Genomic DNA, 16105 nt, shown 5'->3' with positions numbered 1-16105 from the left:
AGTGCCTTATTATCTATTATTTCCTACATTGTGCAGACATATACACTTTGTGAGGAATGGGTGCTAAATGAGCTACCAAATCAAAATGACTATGTTTCACAACACTTTACAGGTGTAAAGAAGTACCTAAGATATCAGTAAATGGTGAAACCTTACACATTTCAAGAACTACCAGAAACGTAGGCCTGTGAAATCTGCACTTTTATAAATTGTGATACATACTAATGAGTTTCAGGATGTCTCCTCTAAACATGCATCTCTGAAATCTTTAATGGCACTGCCAAGGCCCCTAAGGTTCTAAGAATTAATTTCAGAGTTTCTGTAATTTCTGCTTGCCCCTATTTTATTGTGACTTTTACCATAATAAAGATCTGTTTTCAGTACACCCACTGTCCTTCCATTCTGGGAAGTAATGACTTCATTAAACTTACAGACCCACTGATGACAGGGCTGCACTGAACACAAGCCTTATCTGGCTCAGTTAATATTCTGGACATCTGAAGAACTCCACAGAGATAAATCACAACTACCTGGACTTCAAAAACCTTCAGTGGAGGTACTGTTAACCTGGAGGTCCCTACAGCCTTACCAGTTACACATTACTCCATCTGCATGCAGGAAGCAGCATGAAAATAGAACTTACTTGGGAAAATACAAAACGACTCCCATCTACATGGAACATTTACAGAGCATCTAATAATACCCACCTCTTTCACCATCCAAGTGGCCAAACCTTGGAGTGAGTTAGTCTCTGTAAGAGAGAGAGTGGAATGTCCACTTTTGGAGTTACTCAAAACTAAATGGGACAAGGCCTTGAGCTACCCAATGTAACTTTAAAATTGACCTTGAGGTCCAGAAGTCCCTTTGAAACAGAACAAACAATCATTTCAATTCTATGCAAAACTACTTTCTTTCTCAGCTGAACCACAACAATATCCAGAAGACAAGGTGGGAATTGGACTTGCTCTATTTCAGGCACTTTCAAAAAAAGAAGGGAAGCTGAGACAGGGTGTTCCAAATTATCTAAATTGCTTTGCAATGGCCATACGAGAATAGCACCTTAGCTTTATGATTCATAAAGACAATATCTGCTCCAGTGATTTAAAATCCTTAATTCCCAGCTCATGCTTCAGTACTGAGTACAAAGAAGGACTGCTAGCAGGCAAAAAATCACCTGCCACATCTGAGTTTTCCTTTGAGGTCTCCCATCTCACTAATGATGAGGTTGACTTGGCTTTGCATATGAGATAAAGCAAAGAAACAGCCTGCAGTGATACTGAAGTGGAAAACAAAGCAAATTAAACTTGCTGTCTTCCTGTTTTACAACCAGCTGCAATTACCATACTGGGTAGATGCCATCCAAAGAAAACTGTGAACCACACAAACAGGAATCATTTCATTAGCATGCATAGAGTGAACGTCTCCCCAGGTGTAATTTAAGGAGTCCTTAAAATATGCAATTCTATCTGCTACTTTGAGTCCACAATCCCTTCCTACTGTAATTCTGGTTTTCTTCTACATGAAATCCTGCAGTTAAATCTACTTTCAGGATGACTGCTCTGATTAATAACTCTATAATGTCTGTACTCTCTGTGGGATAAAGCATTTCTTTGTTCAAAAGGAATCCTTTTCCTCTGAACGCTGGCAATTTCAGCGCCAAGGGAATGAATCACCACTGCTTGGTGCTGCCATTCACACTGCTAGGATGTGTAGTCATGTGAAGCCATTCCGAGCCATAATTTCTCATCCTCCTCAGTCAGCTGTGTGTTCTGACAGTGGAAGGACTATGCAGATGCAAGTAACCTAGAGGTCATCCAACATGTCTATCAAGAAGACCTGAGCAACTTCACAGATACTGGATGAATTCTGAATGCTAACTTGAGAAAAAATGTTTGCTGGAATGAACCAAGGCAACCAAAAAGGCAGCACACATTAATACAGGATGTAGTTCCTGGAAAGAAATGGAAGGCAAGGCACACTTTGTTTTATGTAAAGTTCCATTACGTTTTGCTGAAAAATAAAACTACTTTGCAAAATTGGTCAGTATTTTGATGGATGTTACTATTTTATTAAGTCCCTCAATATATTTATATCATACCATTACACTGAACCATACTAGAGAAAAAACATAAACTAAGATATATAAGCCTGACATTCAGTCTGAAGTATAGGTTGCAATGAATATGGGTAGAAGAGAAGCAATACTTGTTCAAAACTGATGCACCTACAATCTCTACCATTGAATCTTCTAGCTTTGATTGCATTGTGTTTTAACTAAAATATGTAACTCTTACTTTCAAAACAAACAAACAAAATTTCAGAGGTTTCCAAAAAACAAAAAAAAATCTCTTTAGGTAATAAGTTAGATATCTCTTTGTTACTGTAAAGGTTCATTCTATCATAAATATAAATTTTAAACTTTCTGGTTTGATCTCCTTTAAGATCACTGGAGTGCATAGTAATGCCTAAGGAAGTGCTTCAATAGATAGAGAACTGGTAACTGTGTCCCAACACCAAATGAGTCACTTCAATCTAACGACAGTAGTGTATGGATGCCCTGAAAAGCTCAATTTATATGGCACTTTACACTAAAATTTAATGAAAATATCCAGTATTTAAATAAAGAATGCATCTTCTGCTAATATGCAACTAAACTTAGCATCTAGTAAGGAAATGGATCAAGTCTTTATACCTAATAGAATTCTCTTGTTTAATTAGATACATATTTTTAAATGAAATATGCATTCTGGAGAACATTCTCTTTCTTTCCTTCTGTCTTTCACACATTACATTTTTCTTTCACTCATACTCAGATTTTACACCCTTTTCATCCTGCAAATGTGAAGAATCTATTTTGAAGTCTGTCAGAATAGTAACAAGTTTGAAGTACTGAAAACCCAGCTTAGTATGGACTGTGCCTGCACTGTTCTACAGCCAGTATTGACTGATTCCAGACCTCTTCTGGCACTGTATATTCCCATATTTATCACATCTCAAATTCAAATGTATACTGGAATACATTTGAAACTATCAGTAGCTACTAAGAACAGACAATATGAGCAAGTACTTCCCTAAGAAGAGCTTCCCTAAGAGAAGTACAGATCAAGAACTCCATTATGACTGCATAAGTTCTTCCCCACTTGCCCAGTGAGGTGAACTGGGATAAGCCTCTTGCATTTCCCTTCTTCAGTGCACAGGATTCTCTCAGTCACCTATTGTGCACCCTATTCTCTCAGTCACTCCTCCTCCCAACAGACAGTGAGGTGCAGCCAATATACTTTCATTCCTGCTCCCTCCAATTGTTCACAGCATGTAATAGCAGGTAAATAGTCATCCTTCCCTTCCTCTCAGCATCACTGCTGAGTTAAGGAAGAGGAATGACTCTCCCCAGTCAGCCACCAGGCAGCTGAGATGCTCTTTATAGCGCATTTTACAACCTGACAATGTTGTTCTCAATAGCTTTTCACAGGGCAGACCTCTTGAAAAATTTTAAGATAATGTCTGAATATGTTTTAAGATATCACATACAGACAGAGCTACATAAATATGATTCCATGTTTTCTTGTCACTTTCCAAAGCACTTTAGTCGACACACCTCTGAGGCCTTTGGACCACAGGACTGAAAAATTAGCAATTAAAGCTGTTGCAACACATGAAATAAGAGAGTAAACAGGAGAGGGAGCTGAGAAGGCATCAGGGAGCTGTGATTATACAGAACATGCAGGGTTTGCATATTGGCAACTTGCAGGCTCAAGGTGAAATTTTCCTGAAAGATGCAAACAGACAAGAATTACAAGAGATGTCAGCAAATTATGGCCATCGGACACAATTAAGGTAGATTTCTAAGCTGTACATCTCCTTCTTGACTCTAAGCAAAGGGTGTCACACATAACATCATATAGCCTTTGTAACAACTTTGCTTGGCAGAAAGAATTTTCTTTACGCATTTTCTTGAAAGCCATCATTACTGCTGTGTGTGCAGACACATTAGAGTGAACTAAAAGAATATTTTGATACAATCTGTGTCAATAGATATAATAAAATGCTGCTTTTTGAAAGTTGATAAAGGCAAGGCATGCAATGGACCAGATAAGAAGCATTGGCACAGAAAAATAAAATAGCTTGCTGAAGGTAAAACTTCAAATCACCAATAAAGTTGGGAATGCATTTGAGATTCTAGGAATCTTATTTGAAATTATCTTTTGTAATATGTTTTCTCTGCAATACCATACCTTTTTTTTAAGATATAAAGTACTAGGATATACTAATATATGAGCAGATGAGGCAATCAGTGCATATATATGTCTAAACTCAATTCTGTAATCTTCAGAAGGTCATAAACTATTTTTGGAGCTGCACATAAGCTCAACATGCCATGGGGAATGCAGAAGAGATGGAAAAAGAGGCAATATTCCCTACTATAACTCAAGAATTTGATGCTCTCTTATGACCAAAACTGAAGGTTTAAAATTGACCAAAGGAACAAAATTTACACAGATTGTGCATGTAAACTGAGGAACTAATTCTCTTAGGATATTAAAGAAGTCAAAAGTGTAAAAAATTAAAAATGGAATGGAAAAGTTCAGACAGCAAGCAACCATCCAGAGTCTATAGGCGAAGACACCTGAAAGGCTTAATCGGCCAAAAGCCAATCTGAAATGCAGTGTAATTATCTGTAACAATGTAACACCAGCTAACAGAGATACTCCTGCACAAATATCCAGAACTCCTTGGCTTTGGATCTCCTTAGAGCATTTATTTCCTTGGTGGAAGAGTTGAGGGTGCTGAAGCAAGAGCTTAAAATGAGATGTGAGTTTTGAATTTCAAAACTTCATTAAACCAGTGGTTTGAACCTAGCTTAAATCTCATGCATCTTGCAGGAGAGCAAGTGACTACTGAAAAAAGTGTTACAATCTGAGGCATTAGAGCTTGTTTTGTTTCTGAGAAACATAAATAAAACCTGGCAAACACTTATTTCACAGCAGTGTGATTGCAGAAAGAAGCATTAGTTGCCTTTGACATATACTGCTGCATCATTGCTACTTACTGAGCCTGAGTTCCTGACCCACTTCTTTTGTCTTCTAACCGTTATCAGAAAAAAGATAGGGAAAGACACTGTGGTGACCCTAGAGAAGTGTTCAACCCATACAAGATAGCAGAATCAAATTTTCCTCTCTTTCACAAAATCTGCTTTCTTTCCCAGAGAAAAATAAGACAGAAATAGATTTTCATGATAAGAGAATGCTTATTTGTTTGACATTTAATAACTTATCAGGTTTGACATGAATAGACATTTTAATTATGACAGATTTCAATGTATGTTGCACATAAATGCCTCCTCTATACAGCTGTCTATTTTCCTGTGTACTTTTACAGTCTTCTAAATATGATTTTGATAATGCAATCAGCTGCTTGAATAAAGATAACCTAATAGAGGTAGTATGACTTCCCTGCTGCACAGCTGTAAACAGACAGCTGACTGATAGCAAATGACCTAGATAAATCTGTCTTGATAGCTGTGGCTCCTTAGTCTTGACCTTCTGACACTGTTCCAGCTGTGCAATAGCTTGTCCTAGCATTAAGGGACAGACAATCTCAGGCGCATTCTATTCTGGGAAAACTACTGATATTTTTCTAAAAAGACACACAGTCTCATAAAATGAGTGGACTAAAATTTATTTCTAATATAAAAGCAAAAGAAACATTGAACTTTTCCAAAACTTCTCATCTTGCACTATAAAAATAAGTAATAAGGAAAGAATTAGAGTATTAAATTGAACATTATTCATATTTTAATGATAGTTCGATGGTTTTGCATTTATTTTCCTGCAATCTCCCAGTACTGTACAAAACTGTACAACAAATTAAATGCAGCTTGACTATAAAACCTTACTATAAAAAATTAAAAATTAACTAAAATATTGCTATATAGTTGATTTTAGATTAAACTAAACCCAGAGAATTTTCTTGAATATTAAGCATACACAGCTGTGAAATGTTCAAAAGTCTTTCAAACAGGCACCTTGAACACCTTAAGGTGTCCTTAAATGATTATGAGCAATAAGTGCTTCTCAAAGGCTACAGGAAGGGATGTCCTTGTTCTCTAAGATAATATCCTCCAGGTAAAAGAGTGACATCCTCACTGAAGAATCTGACCATACGGTATTCAGAACTGTACTACACTAAACGATTTTTATTCACGGAGACTTGATGTCCTTCTACAAACAAGAGCCAGAATTTAAGGCTCATTTTGAAACCTAAATTCCAGTGTCACTTTCTTCCTGACAACTTTGACTTGAAAAATAAAAGAAAGCAAGTTAAAACCTGTGAGAGATATAGGAAGGAAACAAAAGAATTACTTGATATCTGCAGAACTTACTTACTAGTGAAAAATGCTGGAAGCTCAGACTATTTGAATTGTCTCTAAAAAAACACAATGCAGAAAAACAAACAAACAAACAAACAAACAAAAAAACACCAAAAAAAACCCCGCAAACCACAGTGATCCCCTGCCTGGTTCAATGGTAACTTCATTACCTAGAGCCTTCTTGATCCTCTTCCCACTCAAACTGCACTAAACAGTGTCATGTGGCCCATGAAAAAACCCAAACCAATTTGTCCTAATTTTGTTTCATTATAATTCAGAGCTATGAAAGAAGTACAACTGTGAGATCAAATTGTAGACTGAGGAACAGAGAGCATGCAGAGTTAATAAACTATTACCTTTGGTTTCAAACCATACCTAGGCTGCTCAGGAACTCTTGAACTAAAAGGCCTCTATCCATTTGATTTGCACTTTTCTCTCATAAGCAGCCTGCTCATATAGACACTTAGCAAAATCAGTAAATACAATGTCAGTTTTATTCTGTTTTTCCTTTTATCTCAATAATGGGTTTCTCCTTTGAAAGAGTAACCCGTGTATATAACTGTACAATTAAAATGCTCACTCTGAAAAACCAGAGAGCAAACTGGGAGGGAGAGAAAAGGTTGAATTTAATGGTTAAAATTTTTTTAGCTGTTCACTGGGTCCAGAATTTAACAGAGTTACGTTTGAGCTGATGCATTTTTAAAAACAAAATCAGTATAACAAATAAGATCTTTCAGTTCTCATTCTTTCCCATTTTAATGAAAACTATTGGTAATTGAGCCTTTTGAGGCTATCACCTATCAGTCTGAGGGAAAATTACTTAAATCCATGTATTTGCTGACTGCTTTGCTAACAGTGCTTTTACTTCCTCACCACGCCAAAGCCAAAATTAATCTAATTCACTTTCCTGCCAATACTGAATTTATCCTTATTGTACTTATACCCTATCTAGGTTTACATGACCAAACATCAGTGCTTCAGTTCTCTCTCAGACACACTCACATAGAATATTTCTGCCTAAGAGTCTTCACTGAGAAGTGGATGACCATGGTGTTTTTTCAGTGTTTTGTCTTTGTGCTTTACTTTTAACCTCTGCAAACAGGTCTTGGCTCACAGAAGCTATCAAAGGCAGCAGCATCTAAGAGCATCTGTGTCTTATTCACAGAGACTGATAATGTAGCTGATTTCTTTTCACATTAAAAGGACTTATAGACACATAGTTTTTACATTCATGTTAAAAAGGATCTAAAAGTTGTCACAAGGAAAACAGAGTAAATCAGACACTGGAATGAAAGATAGGGAAAAATCTTTCTTTCCTACATAAACTCAAATCATTCCACCAACACATTTTGGCTTTATGTAGCAGTTTTGATCCTAAGACATCCTAACATTTACATGTTTAATAAATACCTGTTGGAACTGAAAATATACACACTTGAAAGCTGACCTAAAAGAATGCCCAACAGAATCTAGACAAAATGTCAGTTATTTTTTTGTGATCTTTACTGTTTTAAGGCCTTGCCATCACTGGTAAGTCCTACTGAAATGAAGTATTCCAGCCTCCTCAGAAATACAGGGATTTTTTTAAATAATGGACACACAGATCTGTGGTAGCTCCTCTCATTTCTGTATGCACTTTTAGAGCAATAGATAATGTACTGAGCAATGTAGAACCTCTCCCCCAAGAAGCACAAAACTAAATGGGCAAAGCATGTTCAGTGCAGAATAATGTAGTTCAAAGAGTGATACTTTCCTCTCCACAAAACAAAGTGATCATTTAGGTACTTGAGAAAAGGGAGACAAGTCAACATGAGCAAAATGCTTCATCAGCTTTTTAACAGACACTTTTTTGCCACTGTGCTGACAGGTAGGAAATGAAGTTCACAACAGAGGTCACTAAGTCACCTCTACAATGAATAAAATATGCTACAAATTAATAAGATGGGAATGTCCCTTCCCGCCCCCCCTCCAAGACAACTTGGGCACCCATGCAATTGGAAATGCATGCCCAGTACATTACCTCAGAGTCAAGATAAATAGTCTCTTTGCTATCCTGTGGGTATTGAAAGACATTGAGATACAGCATTTGGTATCATTTCTAGAAGTCTCTCTTTGACAAGACCATAACAGGTATTACTTACATATTGTAAATTGAAACTTTCATTGGCCTATATACTCCAGCTAAGATGGAGAAAAAATGTACTACAGACTGCATAAGAGTCTTAGTCATTAAGAATATACATTCTCAGCAAACAAGAGAATAATGAAGACTCTGGTTCCACTTTTAGAGAAGCAGACTTTGGACACAGAAATGTTAATTCACCTGCCCAACACTACACAGAAACTCCAGGTCAGAATGTACCCTTTATTTTAAAGGTTGCTGTCTGACTACAGCAGCCTTTGGTAAATCACAACTCAATGTTTCAGTGTGTTCATCAAGAAACAACCGCAGACAAACCTGATTCTGCATTGGCTCTTTTAATCAAAGTACTTGAAGTGCATCAAAATCATAGCATTTTCAATTTGATGTGAGTTCAGAACAAATAGGCACATTCTGCCTGTGGCTACCAACTGGCAGATACTACACTTCAGATATGAAAAAAATATTGGCAGATATTGTAACTTAGAGGAGATTCTGACAGAATAGGAATATTATAGGTTAATTTTTAGCCTATTAGACATACAATGTACATAAATTACGAGTAGGTTAAATCTGCTTAATTAAAGAATAAATGGAAGAGAAAAATACAATGTAACATTCTCCAGCAACATTTCCCAGATGAATAAGTCTAAGTAGAAAAGACTTTCCTTTCTGAAGGAAAACAACAATAGCACAAATTCTAGCATTGTGATGGAAAGAGAGGAGTCTCTGCTTCCTCCCCAGAGGCTCTTGATAGAAAATTTTACAGAGGAAAAAGATGAGACCACATTACGAAGCACAGGGTCTAAAGCCTCACAAAGAAATAAGGTTCTCAATTGATCATCTGGGTGAGAAAGAACAACAGAGGATTGGAAAAGAAAGCTGTACTTTAATTTCTACGTGAGAGTTCTAAGGAGGAGAACAAAACTTGCTCCAATTAAGAAAATATCAACGCCTCAAGCTAATGTAACTTTGATCTTATTCTTTGCCAGAGAAAGGAAATTTCATCTCTTCAAAGCTTCAACCAAGTAGAACCAAGTTATTAAGGAGCAAGAAAACTTAAGTAAGAGCGCTCTAGAGAGACCAAGGACAAACTGACATGTATAATATTTTAATTGATTGCCTACATCAGAGGAATTAAAATAATAATATTTCTCTGTTGGTACAACAGTAGTCATATATATTCATCTGAGAACTGAGAGGCATAAAAATAGGCAAAATTTGTAGTAGTTTCATCCTTTTCATTCCTACTTTTTAGATTTGAAGAGCCTAGTTCTTTCTTAACAATATAATTTGCCATCACTTAATGCAATATTTAAAAAGTATTATAGAAAGTATTTTATTAAATTATACCATTGACTTTGGAAAGAACACTTAATATAAATTTCCAGCATTAGACTGACAGCCACAGGAACTCAGAAGCCATATTACTGCCCAGTCAGATGCGGTGTGAGTTTTCAAAGCAACCGTGAAACACATCCCATCCCCTACCCAGAAGCAACCTTACCACTTAGCCACATCATTCAGTATTGACCTCACTTAAGAGTGCTGGCAATGGTTGGCACAGGTGGCACAGGTGCCTCCTACAAGTGTTGGGGTAGGTATCACCTAGAGCCAGCTGTGATGGTCCTCATCCAAGTCACAAGGTAGCCTTTCCAAGAGGCTTTCCAATACTTTTCAGTCACTACTGGTGACTGAGCATATACGGTAGAACTCAGATGCAAACTTTTCAGTCTTTCAAAAGAGCTGAAAATCTTCGAGTGACAAATAAGAAAGCAAAAATCCAGAGGAAAAAGAGAGTTGGCTTTTGCAAGCATGAGGTAAAAATAATGAGACGTTTTCAACCTTTCGGAGCTAAATATAAGCAGCCAATCCATGGTAGAGTGTACTTTTGTCATCTGTCTGACCTAAGATCAGCTTAGGAAACCAGAAGCAGTTATCAGCTATCTCCTCTAAGCCATTCAAACAGCAAGAGTTGGAGCAAAGGCTAACAGAAAAAAAAAAAAAAAAAAGATGGATTTGGTTAAAAAATTATCCAAGGACTCTATATTTTAAACAATTAAACTTAAGATGAACACTAACATCTGCCCATATGTGAGCCACCAGAGCCAGATTTTGGTACATGTGCTTGGCTTCCCAGTTCCTCAACTCTGTCATATTTACATAAAAAACCTTTAATGTGGCACAACCTCAAGTCAATGGTACAACCTCAAGTCAATGTAAGTTTATAAATTCAAGGAAATCACCATGGTAAGCAAGTTCAGAGTCAGAATCTGAAGTTGTTTGTCTCAATGTGAGGCAGCACACCATCCTCATCTGGCTCTTCAGATGCCTCTGCCTTCTCTGCTGCTACAAAGGATTTGTATAAATTTTTATTTCCCATTCAGAATTCTGCACTGATATCTTACGGACATAAATAACTGGTGACTTGGATTGCTGTTAGATTTGCATCATCATGATCCATATCAAATAATAGAAAGGTCCTTATTTTGCCTTTCTAAATGTTTGTTTGCAAAGAAAAAGACAACTCAGGAAGGCAATGGGTTAAGTAAAAGAGGAAGCCACCAGTCATGCACTGGGGAGGCACAGGGGCAGATTTTTGAAAATATTTGCCACAGACAACTGAAGAAAAAAAGAAAAAGCATGATTTCTTCAATTGTGAAATCATCAGTTTTGACTTTTATATTATTAAATGCTTCTTGTAGACAAACTAACACTTATGGACTTAGTCACTCCATAAGCTAATCAGCACCTAATATATTTTTTATCTGACTTTGAATGATATCTTAACAACTTAATACCAGCTCACACTGAAAGCCTGATTAGCAGAGACAGGTGACAATAGCAGTGATTTCTAGTGTGTGTGGGACCATTACTGTGCTGTTAAAATACAAAAGGAAAATATTACCTCCTACAATTCTTGCTTTTGAATTTGAGGAAAAGCACATGCAAAGATGTTTTATATTAGATCTAGTTTGATCTCTCTTTCCTCATCTACAGTCTGCATCTGGACCAAATGAATGAAACATTTTTCACTTCCCCAGCGCATGGTCTAAATCTGTGTTCCATCACCATCACAAATGAATGTATTCTGAACTTTAAATATGCACAAACAGTATTTTTCTCATCAGGAAGATGCAGTAATCTCAGTAGTTTATACAACCTCGAACCTAACAAAGGAAAGGCTTGGTATAGATACATAACATAAAACATAAATTTTGCCTCTAAAGGGGACTCAATTTGATTGTTAATTTTAAAACTGTATAAGTGTTGAGTAAATAATGCATGCATTGCAGGATATTATTCTGGATTTTGAGGAAGGTCTCCAGGTATGCTGGAGAAAGTGGTTACAGAATTTACACTGGTAGTATTCTGCAGACTATAAAAATTCTATTGCAGGTTTTTCTGTGGAACTAAAGGAATTGATTATAAGGACTTATAAACTGTCCTTTCTCAGATGTTGATGACAAATGGGTCTTGATGATACCGGTACTAACAAAACTCAATTAAGGTAACCGCTCTGGTTTCTACCTTCAGTACTTAACATCATGCTGCCATAATGACAGGAAGAAAGATACTTACATGTAAGTTTTAAATTGACTTACTTTGCAGAAGTAAATAAGAATGCCTATTCCCTGTTTTATAGTTGATGAAAACAATGCACAGAACTACTGTGTGACATATTCAGGAACACTACATATGACTTATTCATGATGCAAAGCCAGGAGTCTTTACATTTTGATGCTGCCTAAATTGTGATGGCACCTATATGCTTTATATTACACAGATATTGTCAATTAAAGTATAATTATATATTTCATCTCTATTCCCTCTACACGTATGTTATGTCTTAAGTCGTTATCACACTCGTTTAGACACAGCAGTTCTGTATCCCATGTCAGCATTTAAATGAAGTATGAGGATATTTAACAATACAATTAACAGAAGTATTCCCATTGAATGGGGCCTTGAAAAACAAAGTGAAGCCTTGATTGGAATGATTCTGCATTTGAGGCCTACACAGCAATCACTAGGGATTTTCATCATGATTTTTTAAAGAGAATTGACAAGCCTGATGGAAGAAAGCGAGGAACTACAATTTGGAAGCTTCATTTTTATTCAAGATGTAGCAGCACAAGGACATCCAGAGGCAGCCTAGGAAACACAAATTACAGTCAGAAATGAAGCCTGATTAAGTAGCTGAATCCATTTATGCTTTCCAAGGTTCTGCATAGCACCTGACATGAGGGCCTCTCTCCTGACTCACATCTCTCAAAACTTTCGTAATAAAAATATCAAGTCTGTCTTAACAAAAAAGGGCCCCAAAGGACAAAACAAACAGCAGGTTTGTACCCTATATTAAAACTTGTGTACTTTATGCTCATGCAGCAAATACCTCTGCATATTTATTTACCTTGGACAACAAAAAAGGTCACTCATTATGTGCATAATAAGCTAATCCCAATTGTAATTACACTGCAGAAGAAAAACCACTTTCTTTTGAAGGTTACCTAGATTCAAAATAACTCAGTTCTCATCAGGGTGTTGCATTTATTTCAATTAAGTCAATCAACTTAACAAGAATTTAATTAAAAACAAGTTAGCAAGTCAGAAGAAGTATTTGAAATGTAATTAATAAATACTTTAAATAAGCAAGATGTAGTTAAATCAAACAAATTATTGTAAATGCACTAGCATATTACTTCTTTACTTATGCTTGCTACTGGTCATCAACAGAAATCCCACCCTGGGAATTCTGGCATGCAGCTCATCCTTGCAAAGGCAAATATCCAGGAGGTGTAATATTGAACTCTCAAAGAACTAGGTAGAGACATGAGTACCTATTTCTATTTGTTTTACCAAGGGGAGAACCTGAGGTTTGCCCACACTTTCTTTGCTTTATTTCAACTATTGTTGTTGGTACAAAATAGTTTGTCAAGGCAGTTAAACAAAATATAAAGTGCCTTTTCACTGAACCGACATGTTTCTGTGTAGTTTCTTTCCTCTGTGAGCGCTCTGCAAGCTGGTGGAGAGAGGAGCAAGGCACTAATGAAAAAAATCAGACAACCATCAGTATGGAGAGGCCAGTGTTTATGATAACCATTCACTATCCCAAAAAGCATCAGTAATCTACATCAGACAGGTGCCCATTCTGTGCCTTTCTATTGTCTTTTGGACAATTATGTATCTCATTCCTGGCTTTGGAGTCACCTTCTGCTGCCCAGAGCACCCTTCAGTGTTTCCAAAGGAAATTCCCTATATAATTCCCTTGTATTCTTCCCCTTGCATCTGACATTCATGGGGAAGAAGCAGGGAAAAAAAGAGTAGAATTCCTTTCCTTGAATTCCCAACAACCCACAAGCAAGATTCTTGTTCTGCTTAAGCTATCCTTAAAAATTCTTCATTCTGTTGTCACCAGTGAAGACCAATTTAATATAATTCAGCAGATGTAACCATATTTCAAATAAACATACTTGAAAGTTAAGAGCATATATATATCCCAGTGAAAGTTTTTGTCTACTTCATTGTTTACAACTGACTGATCACATTTTCTTTCATATCTCTGACATATTGAGAACAGAAGCACAAAGATTAAGACAAGAATGATCAAAAGTGACACCTCCTTTTGGGCAACCAAATTTGAGAAGCCTATGCCTGATCTTTCAGATTACTTCATGCTTTATTGCACTTTTCACCTTCAGACCACAGCTCCCATTAAACTGGTCCCAGCTACAGATATAAGTGCTCCCAACTTAAGTTTTTAAACCTGTAGTTCTTGACTATGAATCCCTCAGAAAAAAAGCAACACTGAGTGAGGAGTTATGTTTGAGAATCTTTATGTCTACATCGTTTTTCCAGCACCATAGAGAAATTCTGGGGCAGAGGCAAAGCTGAAACCCAATTAGCCATGTCACAAACATGGTCCTCTTGGAGTTCTCTACGTCACTTACTATGAGTTACCATCTCTATATACAGCCCCAAAGTAAATCTAACTCATACATTGAGCCAGCAAAAGTTTTGTGGAAAGTAGGAAGAGACTCTCTAAGCACATCTGACATCATATCTAACAGCATATCAAGCATCTAACCAGATGCACGGTAATGTGTATGCTCAAAGGTCCTAAATTAATCGCATATGGTTCAACTATAAACCCAGCATTCCTAACCTGCAAGTTCTTGACTTTATGGGTTTCATAGCTACTTGCCAGAAAGGAAGGTTATTGACTTGAATCATGAGTCCAAGTCTAGAGAAAGACTTTGAACAGGCATTCTGCAGCCCTGTTCTTACTAGCATTTAGTTTTGAGGTTTTAGTTTTGGACTCCCTATTGCCTACCCACCTTATGCATCCATGTCCCTACCTCTAACTGCCCAGTTTCATCCATTTTTTTTCATCAACTCCTCTTAAGGTTTAGTGAAACCACTTAATCCATTTCTTTAGAAAATATTGGATGAGACGGGAAGTTCTTTGAGAGCTCTAAAATTTCTAGATCACTCCCTTCAAGCAAGTGACCTGCAGCAGAGAGAGAGCAAGAACAGGATTCTTTAGTGACAACCTGCAGAGAGCAACATCTCCCTACAACTAATATTGCCAAACAGTTTCCCTTTTCATCCAGATTACTTTGCAACCAAGCTTCTGTAAATTGGCAACTGTAACTTAGATTTGAGCCTTCCTATTTCAGCTTTACTGAGGATACTCTATTGGAAGTATTTTGAAAAGGACTATACTGATATGTAAGAAATTACATGTATCTATTAAAAAACCCAAAGTTATACATGGAGAATCTTTGGACTGAAAAATAGAAAAATTTTGGTGACTCTTGGTATCAGTTGACACCAAAACTCCTATACAGAGAGGGCAGTGAATTTTTCAAGGACTTTGGCAGCATAGTTCCAGCAAAGTGTATCTTAATATCAATTGCCTCATGACAATGGTGATTCCTGTAAGAAAATGTTTTTCTTTCTCATCATATCTTGGGATATCTGGATATCTTTGGTCTATCTGTAAGTACATATGCCTAGAAAACTTGGGAGTTTATCAGAGACAAAGAGGACAACAACTGTACATGCTCCTTGTCAAAAATACTATCAAATACAGTACTGATGTCTCCACATCCACCTGGCTACCTTGGTTCCTCTATTCCCCTTTCTGCCCCATCCCAGATGAACAAAACAAAACAAATGAGAATCCAATACCAATGTGCCATACAGAGGGAATTCTGCTATTCCTGAGAAGAAAAACAGAACACTGAATGCCTTCTGTTCCCTCGCCAAACTTAATCGTCTGGATAGAGCTGGTATTTCTGTTTGACTTCTTCCATGCCTTATAGCAGAAAGAAACATATTGCCCTGAATAAGACAGACACAAAGCAATCAAAGATGTTTGGATGCACTACAGAATGTGATTATTTTCTCTTTAACTGCTTTGACTCAATTTATTGCTGCCCACCATATTTTGCTTTATGAAGCAGCACTGGAGAAAAAACAGCCTCATTCTTTAGCTGAGATAGTATGCACTGGTTTCCCTCTCATCTCAGATAATGCTCAAAACTACAATGTAATACAGAGTAGTTCAATACAACCACTTGTGATGTGAATGA

General features: G+C 36.8%; 1 protein-coding gene across 8 annotated transcripts in view; it reads right to left on the bottom strand.

Moving 5' to 3' along the window:
- The window catches only part of DLGAP1 (DLG associated protein 1), a 416188-nt gene that overhangs the window by 338117 nt on the left and 61966 nt on the right, over positions 1-16105 (bottom strand). For 4 of the 8 annotated variants that reach the window (XM_027886315.1, XM_027886313.1, XM_027886314.1 and 1 more), the window contains exon 2: positions 14867-15018. The exons of the other annotated variants lie outside the window; for them this stretch is intronic. The gene's annotated coding sequence lies outside the window, so the exon portion shown is untranslated. The remainder of the gene's footprint in view (positions 1-14866; positions 15019-16105) is intronic. 8 annotated transcript variants of the gene reach the window in all.

Source organism: Empidonax traillii, unplaced genomic scaffold (assembly GCF_003031625.1).
Source record: "Empidonax traillii isolate 1590-97213 ecotype Southwest subspecies unplaced genomic scaffold, ASM303162v1 scaffold186:size1492175, whole genome shotgun sequence".
Taxonomy (NCBI): Eukaryota; Metazoa; Chordata; class Aves; order Passeriformes; family Tyrannidae; genus Empidonax; species Empidonax traillii.
Note: the sequence above shows the minus strand (reverse complement) of the source record. Positions and strands in the feature narration are given on the sequence as shown.